Here is a 16,361-nt window from a genome sequence, read left to right on the forward strand (position 1 = left end):
ACACTATACCTCACAGCCATGATGTCTGGACATCAAATCATTTTTGTGCAACTAGCACTTCATACAACACTAATGTAACAGTAGGAGGATGCGGGGTCGCTATGGCAATAAAAGATGACATTCCCCTCCCTTTTTTTTTTTTTTTACAATGTTTTGTTCATTATTCTTCTCATTTTTAATTGTTATCTTGATAATAACATAACAGAGAAACTTCCAAACAGTCTGAATGTATAATTTGTCTAAAGTTTATATTAAAACTCTCAATATACAATACATTCGCTGTCGAATACCATCATTTACCCATAGAAATTAAGGTTATATATAATTGTTTAAGTTTATTAATAAAACAAATGCTAAACATTAGAAACAGCCGCCAGTATTGTTCAGTGTACACTAATAAATGAATTAAATACCTCTCTAAAAGTGTCAATCAAAACTGAGCATTATGTTTGTAGTAACAAAATATTGATACAACAGGTATCTTTATTTTATTTGTATTTTTTGTCCTGTGCAGCTTCTCAGGCAAATCATATAGTTGATCTATATCTGCTGTACAAATTTACTTTACAAAAGAGAAGTGTGGGATACTTATCTGGTGCCTTATTTGTATTTGACTTTATTAAATGGATTTATATTATTATTTGGTGCAGCCGGACCGGAGCAGGAGGGGATAGAAAGAAGAAAAAAAGGAAGACAGAGGGGGAAATTGCGGGGACAAGAGGGGGATAAGACAGAGACAACAACAACAACAACAACAATAACCTAACAGCATCAGCAAATGGGATATGTACAAATATGATAGTAAAAGTGATAGCAAAAAAGCAGTTAGTGAAATAAATAATAATAATACAGAAATGACAATGAACATTATTACACTACAAATGGAGCAATACAAATACCAATAGACATAGCACTATTGATAATGAATAATAACAGTAATTACCTTTATTATCAACAATACAATTGTTCAAATGCAACAATACTTATATGTAATGATAACTTGAAATACAAAAGAAAGCAGATAAATGGAGGGGAAGAAAGAGAAGCGGACTGTATTAACCTTGTAGATTGTTATAGTAACAATAGGTTAAGCTTTGTCAGTGTGCCGTGTGTTACCCAGTTTCCCCTGGGGCAACAACGTTAATATATGTTTGATGAAACATGATTATATGCATGAGTGTATGTATGCATATGTACTTGTATATGTACAGAATGTGTATATGTATGTTTGTACAGTGAATGTATATGTACAGTATGTGTATATGTATGTTTGTACAGTGAATATATATGTACAGTATGTGTATATGTATGTTTGTACAGTGAATGTATATGTACATGCATGTGTATATGTATGTTTGTAAAGTGAATGTATGTGTATATGTATGTTTGTACAGTGAATGTATATGTACAGTATATGTATATGTATGTTTGTACAGTAAATGTATATGTACAGTATGTATATATGTACTGTATGTTTGTACAGTGAATGTATATGTACAGTATATGTATGTTTGTATAGTGAATATGCGTGTGGATATATGTACCTTTAATGTGCATGTATGTTCTGTATTTGTGTATGTATGCGGGAGCGTAGGTACCTATGTGCGTGTATGTATATATATGTATGAATAATTGTGTATATGTGTGTATTTGTATGTACAATATATAGCCAGAGTACAACAGGTATCTAATGTGTGGGCATGGATGCACAGACGACAGTTTCTTATTGGAGTTTCTCTTTTGCCACTGAATGATCCTATTATTTTGTGTTTAAATTAGTATTTTCAAATGATTTTGTTTTTTCAAAACAGATTGTCACTTTTGAATTTGGAATAAACATGATTAATCATATGTTATTACGTGCATGCATAATTTAAATTAACTTAGAAAAAAACTGTATTTGGACACAAATACAACTTTATTGTCAGAATTACATTCAGGAACAATTTTTTAATGTTTTTCCCGAGTGCACATCATTGATTTGCTCTCAACTTGCTAACAGTTGTATCTGAAGTCCAGTCAGGGTGTATTTTCTATTGAAATTTTCCAGTCGGAGTCTTCGCACTGGCGTACCTGATCACTGACCGTGTGACAACCCTTCAGGTAACCATTTATAGCTAAGGTAAAGGAGCATGTACGGTCAAAACTAATTGCGTGATTAATCTGTGTATAAACATGATTAATGCAATATGCAATTTGTTGTGATTAATCACATGAGTTAATTTGTTATTTTTTTCAGCCATACTTTAAAGGCAAAATATAGATTTATGTATAGAAATACTGCCTACAAATGCAACCGTCACACTTGGGTTGCACAGAAAACCAGCAGTGCCTGCATGAAAATAGACAACATGAATAACGCCCCGATATTGTGTTCGGTTATGAAACCACTTTTTTCCCCATTGTCTCAGGCGGAAAACAATTGAAATGTAGGTCAGTGGGCTATGCAAGGGAGAAGAAGAGGTTCCCAACATGTGAGCAGACAGACTCTTGAAGCCCCTGACAATAGTCAAGCAGCTCGTCTGCACAAGCCTCATTGTTAGCCATGTTGTTAATTAGATCTATTATCACCTCAACTAGCCCAACTCCTATAAAGAATAAATGTTCACTCTGCTACAACGATGTCGTAGTGAGGATCTGGTTCATATTTTTAAATGGAATCCCAAGTCAGACACACATGATTGTCAGGCTTGTCCCTGACAGTTTGGCTATGTTTTAGTTTTTCCTCTGCGTTTGTCTTAGTTTCCTGTCAGTGCTTTTATTTTGTCTTCATTTCCTGATTATGTTCCCTGAGTGTTTTGTCCCCTCAGCTGTGGCTGATTGGCACCTGGCCACACCTGGTGCCAGTCAGCCAGCTGCTATTTAAACCTGTCCTGCCCTCCAGTCACTGCTGGATCATTGTCATTATAATACTTGTCACTTGTACCTGTAGCATCTACCTATTTGTCGTTGTAGCTCCGTCTACTTTTGTCCACTCCGCTTTAGTCATAGTTCCTTTGTGTCACAGTAAGTGTTTTTGTTTATTGTCCACAGTTAGCCTTTGTGCTATTTTAGTTTATAGCCTAGTTTGTTCTCCGCCTTGTGCGCGCCTTTTGTTTGTTCCCTTTTGTTTTTTTGCTATAGTATCTGAATTAAATCATGTTTTCCCATTCAATGCCTGCCATCATCTCTGCATCTTGGGGTTCGTCACCAACAAACTCTGACAATGATGGGCAATTGTCTGTTATGTAGCATTTGGCTAAATGTAAACAAAAGCATCAATCAATAAGCCTTTCACAGTCATACATGCACATAGCAGGAACCTTGGGCTTGTGTTTCAATCAATCAATCAAAGTTTATTTATATAGCCCTTAATCACAAGTGTCTCAAAGGGCTGCACAAGCCACAACGACATCCTCTGCTCAGATCCCACATCAGAGCAAGAAAAAACTCAAACCAATGGGATGACAATGAGAAACCTTGGAGGGACCGCAGATGTGGGGACTTCCCCGGGCGACCGGTGCAATGGACGTTGAGTGGATCAAGTTAATAGTGTGAGAGTCCAGTTCATAGTGGATCTAACATAATAGTGTGAGAGTCCAGTCCATAGTGGATCTAACATAATAGTGTGAGAGTCCAGTCCATAGTGGATCTAACATAATAGTGTGAGAGTCCAGTCCATAGTGGATCTAACATAATAGTGTGAGAGTCCAGTCCATAGTGGGGCCAGCAGGAGATCATCTTGAGTGGAGACAAGTCAGCAGTGCAGAGATGTCATCAACTGATGCACAGATGAGTGGTCCATCCCGGGTCCCGCCTTTGAACAGCTTGCGGGTCATCTGTGGTCACCTAATAACCTCTACACGCAAGAGAGGGGGGCAGAGCAGAAAAGAAATGGCAGATCAACTGGTCTAAAAGTGAGTTTTAAGATGGGACTTAAATGCTTCTACTGAGGTAGCATCTCTAACTGTTACTGGTAGGGCATTCCAGAGTACTGGAGTCCCAATAAAAAATGCTCTATAGCCCGCAGACTTTTTTTTAAATAAATGGTTGATTTATATAGGCTAGTAAGGTAACGTTTTGTACCTGACAAGTTTCAGCTACCTACCGCCACTTCAGGTGGGATGGAAAAATCCATATAACACGTCACAGACGACGTCACGCTGACATCACGTGACACCTCTGATGAAGGCTGCAGAAGCAAGGTAGCCGAAACTTGTCAGATACAAAACTTTACCTTACTAGCCTATATAAATCAACCATTTATAAATACACATCAGTAGGCTAAATGAACCTCTTCAGCAGACTTTTTTTGTTTGTTTGATCAGTCCAAGTCTTTGGAGGGTCTCTGTCGTCTGACCAAAAACTGTTTTTATCACCTCAGAAATATTTCTAAAGTGAGAAGTTTGCTGTCAAAATTGGATCTGAAAATGATCATTCACACGTTCATTTCATCTAGTATTGACTATTGTAATTCTCTCTGCACTCTTTTCAACAAGTCAACACTAAAGAGATTTCAGACGGTACAAAATGCAGCTGCCAGACTTTAGACCGGTGCACCCAGAACAGTCCATGTCACCCCCATTTGATCCAGTCTTCATTGGCTTCCAGTCAAATCCAGTTGAAGATTTTAGTCCTGACTTTCCGTATGTTGCATGGTGGGGCCCCTCAGTACATCACTGACTTGTTATGCCCCTACTCTTCAGTTGCATGGTGGGGCCCCTCAGTACATCACTGACTTGTTATGCCCCTACTCTTCAGTTGCATGGTGGGGCCCCTCAGTACATCACTGACTTGTTATGCCCCTACTCTTCAGTTGCATGGTGGGGCCCCTCAGTACATCACTGACTTGTTATGCCCCTACTCTTCAGTTGCATGGTGGGGCCCCTCAGTACATCACTGACTTGTTATGCCCCTACTCTGCAGTTGCATGGTGGGGCCCCTCAGTACATTACTGACTTGTTATGCCCCTACGCTTCAGGGTTTTCAGGCCAGGGTCTACTAAAGATCCCAAAAAGTCATTTTAAAACCCTGGCATTCCAGACTACAGCTCCCAGACTCTGGAACAACTTGCACCAGTCCCTCCGTGATCTTGACTGTGTTGACACTTTAAAGAAATATTTGAAAACTTCTCTTTTTAGTAAAGCTTTTAGTTAATGCACCTTTTAACTATCATTTTTAACCACCCTTGTATCCTTTTTATGATGTTTTCATTGAATTGTTGTTTTACTTCACCTATGTTTTGTACAGCGCTTTGTCATTTTATCTGTGAAAAGCGCTTTATAGATAAATTGTACTTACTTACTTACCATAACACGGCACTATATGTCACACATGATGTGGTATACCTTGGATCAGACCGGGGAAAATTAAGGCCCAGGGACCGCATGCTTTTCAATCTGGCCCGCTGGACATTCCAAAATAATTTTTTTAGATCTTTAAGATGGAAAGTGTAGCTGTCATTATGATGTGCAGTGATGTTTTCTAATGACCGTAAATCTTGAACTATACAAAGTATTTCAATGGTTGGAATCTGTGCTTCTGCATGATATACTAGTTACTATGGTAATGTAATTAGTTACTATGGTAATCTAAGTCACAGCAGCTCAGACGAGGCACCAAGCAGTGTGGGTGGGGAGCGTTTTCACAGAGTGCCAGCCTGAAATGCGGGTGTCAGGGACAGACGTGGAAGGAGATTTTTACAACAAAGTTCTAAAGCTTAGTGATATATCAGATGTATCAGATTGTAGGTGTTGTTGTTTTTTACCCTTTGCGTTCATATTTCACTGTTTGTTGCATCTTTGTTGCGTTTTGCTTGATTATAAAATATTTAAATGAAGAGAGGGTGTGACGTTCATATGTTGTCAATATTCAGTGTTTTATCCTTCATAGTTAATATTGTAAATCCTACATTCTTTATTTTCATGTACATTCTGAGTGTCTCATTCAGTTAAAAAAATGCAAAATTCCATTCCGTTTTTTAAGTCATAATGTTTCCAGCATTTAATCAGACATTATTGTGAGGTTTTGTATTAGTGTTCCTAAAAATAGATATACCGGCCCCCAGACACATTTTTTTCTCTAAACTTGGACCCCCGGGTCCAGGCCTGTCTTTGATCATGAGCTGTTTCTCGCCTTCTCCAAACTTTGCTCTTCCCATCCAACCAAGTGATTAGGAGTCAGGTAATGCCAGAGCGGGGATAACGTAGCTGGCCAGTTCAAGACCTGTGCGGCACCAAAGTATGAACATGGAGACCGGAGAGAAATCTATAAGGAACTATCAACTGCAGTCATTATTGTTTAGCCGCCTCACTCAAAGTGTTTGGGACTAACCAAAGTGAAACATCCATCCTCCATTATTGCATTGCTTCAGAGCTCACACAGAACCAAGCTGTTGACAATTAATCTAATATGACTTGCATGACTCAAACAAAAAACCTGTAAGACTGAAGCTTGTCTAGGCTGACATCTAGTGTCAAAAGGCTGGAATGTACACTCCAGTGCAGTCTAAGGGCCGCCCACCATTATTAGATTGGCTATTTTACCAATATTTCTGAACTACAAAATACAAGTTCTGTAGAAATTGTGTGTCAATGCCCTAAATGCTTTAGCAGAAGTGAAATGACTGATAATATGTTCCAATGAACAGTAGGAATGGTTTGAATGTTGAAGAATGCGAGTGGAATATACAAGGAAAGGTTGAAACGGTTTAACTGTGAAAAGGTTTCAATGTAGAAATACTCTATTTGAATGTTGAAGACAGGAAACTGTACTGCAACGTACTACGAATTTAGAAATGTACAATAGTTGGAATTCAACTATGAGAACGGCTGCAAAATTAGCCAAGGAAGCACCGTATTTTCTGGACCATGGGGCACGCCAGATTATAAAGCGCACTGCCGATGAGCGGGTCTATTCAGATCTTTTTTCATACAAAAGGCGCACCAGATTATAAGGCGTATTAAAGGGGTCATATTATGTTTTTTTTTCTAAATGTAAAAGACTTCCTTGTGGTCTACATAACATGTAATGGTGGTTCTTTGGTCAAAATGTTGCATGGATGATGTTTTAAAGATCATCTTCAAGTCACTTTCTGACAGTCGCTTCAGGATGCGCCGTTTTGTGGGCGGTCTTATTTACGGGGCTCACCTTCGACAGCGTCTTCTCCCCGTCATCTTTGTTGTAGCGGTGTAGCGTGCAAGGACGGGAGTGGAAGAAGTGTCAAAAGATGGAGCTAACTGTTTTAATGACATTCAGACTTTACTTCAATCAATAACGGAGCAGCATCATCTCATCTGGAAACAACGCCAGAAATGTGTCCCGTACAAAAACATGCGACCGGAACTCTCTAATAACTAAAGTTCCTTGGGTGAATAATGTAAACTCACTACACCAGTATGTTTTAGTGTTTTCATGGCGAGTTTACTGACAGATATAAGTAAGAACTTTACACTACTTTATATTAGAAATGGCAAGTGAAAGATGAATGCCCCTTAACAAGAACTTAGAGAAAAAGAAGAAGCTAATAGTTGCCATTTTGCAGTCCTTATACACACACCATATTAATACTTGCATGTTGAATCACAGTACTTCTGACTACGGTAGCCGTAATGGGCCGACAATTCATCAAGCAGTGCGGCTTCAAAGTCGTACGAAAACATTTTGACAGATTTTTGAGGGCCGTGTGTAATGTTCTATTGTCTCAATGGAACATTTAAAGTTTTGGTGGTGTTTACTGGCAGTCTACACATATCTCTTATGTGTGACTGCCATCTACTGGTCACAGTTATCATTACACCATGTACCAAATAAAATAGCTTCGAGGTCGATAAGCACAATCAGAATGATTCCGTACATTCGGCGCACCGGGTTATAAGGCGCACTGTCGGTTTTTGAGAAAATGAAAGAATTTTAAGTGCACCTTACAGTCCGAAAATACTTAATGCATCCCAGACTGAATTTACTAAATCAACCCAATGGTGAGTCCATGTTGGAGGTCGATTATGCTATTATGCTAACCACTGTACTAAATATGTGTGTGACAGGACTACCTTTTTAGCTCATTTCGGGTATACATCTTAGTTTTTTCTTTACAATAAAATGTATATATTTATTTATTTATATGACTCATAGATGTAAAACAAAAATGTAAAGAAATATTTGTTTTTGGTTCAAACCCATATCAGTGGGATAAAGGAACGTGTGTTAGCCTTGCTGTCAAAATGGTGTCCAACTTTGGATGTTAAAGAGAGCGATTCAGTTCATTAACATGTTTTTTTTTTACATTAAATATGTTACATGATTGTATGAAACTTTTGCTTGAAAACAAGTTAGCATTTAGAGAAAAAAAATGAAACCATTACTTAAACTGATAGTGGAGATGAAGACGTAGTCTAAATTACATCATTTTGTGTTTGAATCATTTAGTCAACTAATATGTCACCACACACACACACACACACACACACACACACACACACACACACACACACACACACACACACACACACACACACACACACACACACACACACACACACACACACACACACGCACACACACACGCTGTTGCTGAAATCTAGCCTTCACTAAATTACTTAAGTGTGAAGCGTCACAGAAAGTATGTTACACAAGCATAATTTAAAAAAGTTATGTTAAAATAATCTATCATTAACATAAAGCAAATGAGCCTTGCAGTGGACTATTTATTCAAATACAAAGGTGACTGCCAATGTTATTTATTTATTTAAATTTTATATATACCTTTATCATAATGTATTATAATTTTCACAGCTTTTTGGTTGTTAGAGGTAGATAGTGTTTTAAAGTAAAGTTCTAACTCTTTTTTTAAAGGCACAAAAAACAGGTTGGGTATTGAGAACCTTACATTTATGAATATAAAACTTAGCCAATAGTATAATGTTGCAAAGGTAAAATTAATTTTCAAATTGTTTCTCATACCGTGTAAAACCAAATAACACCTCTTTAAGACAAAACACACATTTGTCATAAATATTGACCAAGATGAAAGGACAGATGTGTTGCCATAGTGATGGAGTGACTGTTAATGTTTCATCTTAATGCTATAGGTCAAACTGACATTATTACTCAGAATGCATTTCTGCGAAAGTATTGCTTTTTTGCTGATTTCAGACTAAATAAACATTTTTTTACTACAACAAATACATTTTCCCATAGTGTTGAACATTTACTTGCATTCAAGGTTATTTTCAGGGAGGCAAAAAAAGTCAACCGTAAGTGAGAGTGGTGGGAGTACTAATTTTATTGTCCAAAGTTTATGATATTTTAACTGACGTAGATTTAGAAAAAATGTTGGGTTGTGAAAACTTCCAATTTTAATTGCCCAATTGACTACCATCGTTTAAATTGTAGACTTGCTTGAAAATTGTATATTGTGGAAGTTTAGACCAGGGATGTCAAAGTGGTTTTCATTGAGGGCCACATGGCAGTTATGGCTGCCATCAGAGGGCCGCTTGTAACATTGAATAATGTATGAATTTGCCTCTGGATTTCATTATTAATTATATAAATTGTTTAAAATAGACTCTCCATTTTACAGTAAAAACTTTACATTTACAACATTTTACTGTAAAATAGTGTTTTTTTTATTTTATTTTTTACAATATTTTACGGTAAATGTAAAAACAGTACCAATGTTTTTTTTGGGGGGGGGGGGTGGGGGGGGTGGGGGGGGGGGGGGTTATGGAAAAAGCTGGCAGCTTAGTTGCCAGAATTTTTGTGTTAAATTTACATTGTTTTTACAACATTATATTGTTCATGGAAAAACAGTACAAGATATTTTTTTATTTTGGCAACTTAGCTGTTAGTTTTTCTACCGTAAAAACAAATGTAGCGCTTTTCCATTTACAGTAGTACACCGTTAAAAACAACAACCGTAGATTTTACAGTCAGAAACTGGCAGCTCAGTCCACTGAATTTTAAGGCAAAAAACATTAGCAGGTTTTTTTTTCAATTTACAGTAATATTTTGTAAAGAACAACGTAAAATGTATTGTCATTTTTATTAATTTGATGGGTAGTTTGCTGTAAAGTTAAGTATTTTTATTTAGACAGTATGCAATTTCAAGCAGTACATATATGTTTTCTGTCAAAATGAAAAAAATCAATTACATTTAGTGAGAAAATATGAAGTACTTTATTGACACATCATTTCCAGATGTTTGCGGGCCAGATAATAAGACATCTGGCCCCCGGGCCTTGACTTTGACACTTGTGTAGTAGTCATAGGAAAAAAACCTGAAAATTATGATTTACTGTAAAACTGATAATATTGGTGAATGTTTATTGAATGAGTCAACATGTCCTGAAAGCTATGAACTTTTTGACGCTTGAACGTAATGAATGATCTGGGGGTTCGAGGCGGACGAAAAACGCTAGGGAAGAAGAGTGAATATATGAATTTTGGTGTATAATAATCTAGTGTACACAATAAACGTCTTGCTGTACATACGAATGTGGTGCTTTCAATCAATCAATCAATCAATGTTTATTTATATAGCCCTAAATCACAAGTGTCTCAAAGGGCTGTACAAGCCACAACGACATCCTCGGTACAGAGCCCACATACGGGCAAGGAAAACTCACCCCAGTGGGACGTCAATGTGAATGACTATGAGAAACCTTGGAGAGGACCGCATATGTGGGTAACCCCCCCCCCCCCCCCCGCCCCCTCTAGGGGAGACCGAAAGCAATGGATGTCGAGTGGGTCTGACATAATATTGTGAAAGTCCAACACTTCAGCGAAAGTCCAGTCCATAGTGGGGCCAGCAGGAACCATCCCGAGCGGAGACGGGTCAGCAGGGTAGAGATGTCCCCGTCCGATGGACAGGCTAGCGGTCCACCCCGGGTTGGGAGCAGAGTAGAAAAGAAAAGAAAAGAAACGGCAGATCAACTGGTCTAAAAAGGGAGTCTATTTAAAGGCTAGAGTATACAAATGAGTTTTAAGATGAGACTTAAATGCTTCTACTGAGGTAGCATCTCTAACTTTTACTGGGAGGGCATTCCATAGTATTGGAGCCCGAATAGAAAACGCTCTATAGCCCGCAGACTTTTTTTGGGCTCTGGGAATCACTAATAAGCCGGAGTTCTTTGAACGCAGATTTCTTGCCGGGACATATGGTACAATACAATCGGCAAGATAGGCAGGAGCTTGACCGTGTAGTATTTTATACGTAAGTAGTAAAACCTTAAAGTCGCATCTTAAGTGCACAGGAAGCCAGTGCAGGTGAGCCAGTATAGGCGTAATATGATCAAACTTTCTTGTTTTTGTCAAAAGTCTAGCAGCCGCATTTTGTACCATCTGTAATCTTTTAATGCTAGACATAGGGAGACCCGAAAATAAAACGTTACAGTAATCGAGACGAGATGTAACGAACGCATTGATAATGATCTCAGCATCGCTTGTGGACAAAATTGAACGTATTTTAGCGATATTACGGAGATGAAAGAAGGCCGTTTTAGTAACACTCTTAATGTGTGACTCAAATGAGAGAGTTGGGTGAAAGATAATACCTAGATTCTTTACCGAGTCGGCTTGTGTAATTGTTTGGTTGTCAAATGTTAAGGTGGTATTATTAAATAGATGTCGATGTTGAGCAGGACCGATAATCAGCATTTCCGTTTTCTTAGCGTTGAGTTGCAAAAAGTTAGCGGACATCCATTGTTTAATTTCATTAAGACACGCCTCCAGCTGACTACAATCCGGCGTGATGGTCAGCTTTAGGGGCATGTAGAGTTGGGTGTCATCAGCATAACAGTGAAAGCTAACACCGTATTTGCGTATGATGTCACCTAGTGGCAGCATGTAAATACTAAAGAGTGCAGGGCCAAGAACCGAACCCTGGGGAACTCCGCACGTTACCTTAACATAGTCCGAGCTCACATTGTTATGGGAGACACACTGCATCCTGTCAGTAAGATAAGAGTTAAACCAAGACAAGGCTAAGTCTGACATCCCAATACGCGTTTTGATACGCTCTAATAAAATATTATGATCAACAGTATCGAAAGCGGCGCTAAGATCAAGAAGCAGCAACATAGATGACGCATCAGAATCCATCGTTAGCAATAGATCATTAGTCATTTTTGCGAGGGCTGTCTCCGTAGAGTGATTTGCCCTGAAACCGGATTGAAAAGGTTCACAGAGATTGTTAGACGCTAAGTGTTCATTTAGCTGCTGTGCAACAATTTTTTCGAGGATTTTCGAGATAAACGGAAGGTGGGACACCGGCCGGTAGTTTACCAAGAGATCAGGATCAAGGTTAGGTCTTTTGAGTAGAGGATGAATAACCGCTTTTTTGAATGCTAGGGGAACAGTGCCAGAGGAAAGTGATAAGTTTATAATATTTAACACTGATGGACCTAATAATACAAAAAGCTCCTTGATAAGTTTCCCAGGAATTGGGTCAAGTAAACATGTTGTTTGTTTTGTCCCATTTACACATTTTGACAATTCCTCCAATGTTATTTCATCAAAGAGAGAGAAACTATTTTGGAGGGCGATATCCGTCGTATATACAGTCGTATCTGTGTTAATAGAACCCAGTTGTAGCTGAGATGCATTGTCTTTAATCTACTTCAATTTTCTTATTAAAGAAATTCATAAAGTAATCTGCTGAGTGGGTGGAGCTACTGGGAGGAGTCCCTTGTTGGGTTAGCGATGCTACTGTACTAAACAAAAATTTAGGATCATTTTTGTTGAGGTGGATGAGATTTGAGTAATATTTAGCTTTAGCTGAGGTAAGCATGTGTTTATAAGTTATTAAACTATCACACCATGCTTGATGGAAAACCTCAAGTTTAGTCGCACGCCATTTGCGTTCCAGCTTTCTACATGATCATTTATGGGCTTTAGTTTCTTCTGTAAACCATGGGGTACGCCTTTTAGGGGCCCTTTTTAGCTTTAGCGGTGCTACACTATCAATGGTGTCGCGCAGGGCGTCATTAAAGTTGTTAGTGAGGTTATCAATAGAGCCCACATAATTTGGGAATGGTGCCATTACCGAAGGCAGTAGGTCAGTAAGAGTCGTCGTTGTGGCAGCATTAATGTTGCGGCTGCTATAGTAGTTATTATTATTATTATTAGTTTGTTGACAATGAGTCAGAACTTTAAGACCATGAGCATCAAAACAAAGGTCACATGATGTGATTGTGACCCCTCTCTCTGCTCCTGTCTCACACACCTGCAGGCTCTCGGCCAACAATGAAGGCATTCAACAAGACAAACAAACACATAGTGGGCACTGCTTTATCACCACACTTGTCTTGTTTTGTATTACTACTACGACTACTTCGATGAATACATTGAGTCAATCATTTTGTAAAAGCACACATGCAAAATAAGTTGTCAGTCAGTGTCTTGCATGTATGGAAATATTGATCTGATTACATATTTAAGGCCTCAAATTGAAAATATCACTTTATACTACCTTCAACACTGTAAAACCAGCATTTGTTGCCTGTTCCTGCTCCATAAAATTAGACTTGACCATGAAATAGAATCATTTAAATCCTTCAGAATTGTTTTTTTCCCCTACACAAATGTGTATTCACTCCGTAATGTACTTTGAAAAAACAACAACACTATGTCTCTGGGTTTTGACTCAGTCCTGTAACACAGTCCCACATTATTAACAGTAGGTAACACGTGACATTACCTCTGACTAATGTGGACTATTCTACAAGTCAGATCCTCTGCAGGCCGTGATAAGTTGATGTTTATTTGTCATGTATAGCCAATTCTATGCTAAAAACTCACTCCTGTTACTTCGTCGTCTTTTGCCATAGGAACTTTGTACTAAGGTTGTATGGTCTACCGGTACTAGTATAGTACCGCGATACTAATGAATCATATTCGGTAATATACCGCCTCTAAAAAGTACTTATGCTTGTGCAACGGAATTTCCTTCTTATCTTTACTGTAAAGTTGATATTTGAATGACAATAAAAGGAAGTCTAAGTTTCTAAGTCTAAGTCTGAATGTGTGGTATCATCCAAAACTAATGTGAAGTATCAAACAAGAGAAGAATAAGTGATTATTACATTTTAACAGAAGTGTCGATAATATGATTACATCAATGTTTTTTTTAGCATCACAAAATCTTTTTTAATTTATTTTTTTTAATTTATATTATGTTTATAAACTCAGGGAATGTGTCACTGGACACAAGAAAACTTAAATTATGACCAATGTATGATCCTGTAACTACTTGGTATCGGATTGATACCTAAATTTGTGATATCATCCAAAACCAAATGTAAAGTAGTAAAGTATCCATTGTAAAAAGCATCCAAACAAGAGAAGAATAAGTGAATATTACATTTTAACAGAAGTGTAGATAGAACATGTTAAAACAGAAAATAAGCAGATATTAACAATAAATGAACAAGTGAATTAATAATCAATTTTTACAGCTTGTCCTTTATAATTTAGACAAAATAATTGATGACAAATGACACAATATGTTACTGCATACGTCAGCAGACTAATAAGGAGCCTTTGTTTGTTTACTTACTACTAAAAGACAAGTTGTCTAGTATGTTCACTATTTTATTTAAGGATAAACTTGCAATAATAAACAAATGTTTAATGTACCCTAAGATTTTTTGTTAAAATAAAGCCAATAATGCCATTTTTTGTGGTCCCCTTTATTTAGAATATAATCTGAATACATTTTGGTACCGGTACCGGTACCCTTAGTTTGTACATAAGAAATGTTGCCTGACATGGACCAATACACATTTTGTGTAGTTCAGAAATGTGTTTTCAAACATTTCAGTTCATTTTGAGGGAGTTAGGAGATGCAAACGGCAGCAATAAGGTGGAATGTAACATCACAAGTTGTATAAACTTGACTTTGTTGAGATGCACATACAGTATAGTACCAATGGGCGGTGTTGGGACTAACGCGTTACTAAGTAACGCGTTACTGTAACGCCGTTAGTTTCGGCGGTAACTAGTAATCTAACGCGTTATTTTTTTTATATACAATAACTCAGTTACCGTTACTGCATGATGCGTTACTGCGTTATTTTACGTTATTTGTATGTAGTATCGGCTAGAAACTGAAGATCTGAGTGTGTTTTATTGGAGCGCTCCGGTGGAAAAGAAGAGGCGTGCTTTCCCCCACCCACAGAAAGCACGCAGGGGAGACGTTCCTCCAGAGCCGTACTTCGGGTCTAACAACCTTCACTTTACCCGGAAGAGGGTCTTTACAGCTGAGGGTGAATGACGAGCACGGCGGTTTGTTGCAACTTTGTGACTTTATTGGACGCAGCCATCCACCAAGCTAGAGCACCTACACGCACTCACTGTCGCCGCTCCCTCACCTCTCTCGCCCACTCACTCACTGACGTCACTCACCTCTCATGCTGTCATATCTTAAAGGGCCACACACACACACACATACGCTACTCTCATAACAACTAACAAGACATCATGGCGAAGACAGAAGTCGAGTTTTTTAACATGGAGACATTCTCAATACTTTTCTTTTGTCGAGCACAAAGAAAATAACATTTTAGTTAAATGTAAGTTAAAGATTAAAGATTAAAGTACCAATGATTGTCACACACACACTGGATGTGGTGAAATTTGTCCTCTGCATTTGACCCATCCCCTTGGGGAGCAGTGGGCAGCAGCGGCGCCGCGCCCGGGAATCATTTTGGTGATTTAACCCCCAACTCCAACCCTTTGTTGCTGAGTGCCAAGCAGGGAGGTTATGGGTCCCATTTTTATAGTCTTTGGTATGACTCGGCTGGGATTTGAACTCCAACCTACCGATCTCAGGGCGGACACTCTAACCACTTGTGTCTTGGATCAAAGATCCTATCTACTTAGAGTTAAAGTTAAAGTGCCATTATGTTGCAGCTATTTAAAATAGTTTTGTCAATTTTTTCTGGCCTGAAATAAATTGGCCCTTTGAAACATATCTTTGTCTTTGTGTGTCGTATGTAGACTACATTGCTTTCTGAGTTCAGTGATGCAAATGCATGTCAAGTTGATCAACAGATTGTATTATTCTCCAGTGCAATAACAGTACTGAAATGAAGGCTAAAAGGGCATTAATGGGAGCCTTAAAAAAAGGGGGGGGGGAAAAGAAGTAACTAAATAGTTACTTTTCACAGTAACGCATTACTTTTTGGTGTAAGTAACTGAGTTAGTAACTGAGTTACTTTTGAAATAAAGTAACTAGTAATTGTAACTAGTTACTGGTTTTCAGTAATTAACCCAACACTGCCAATGGGTGTGTAGTACATACAGTATAGTACCAATGGGTGTGTAATAGATACAGTATAGTACCAATGGGTGTGTAATAGATACAGTATAGTACCAATGGGTGT

General features: G+C 38.1%; 1 protein-coding gene across 1 annotated transcript in view; it reads right to left on the minus strand.

Annotated features, from left to right (window-relative positions):
* Window positions 1–16,361, minus strand: part of prss56 (serine protease 56) — a 67,780-nt gene that overhangs the window by 12,999 nt on the left and 38,420 nt on the right. The window lies entirely within an intron of this gene.

This window comes from Entelurus aequoreus, linkage group LG16 (assembly GCF_033978785.1).
Source record: "Entelurus aequoreus isolate RoL-2023_Sb linkage group LG16, RoL_Eaeq_v1.1, whole genome shotgun sequence".
In the NCBI taxonomy this organism is placed as follows: Eukaryota; Metazoa; Chordata; class Actinopteri; order Syngnathiformes; family Syngnathidae; genus Entelurus; species Entelurus aequoreus.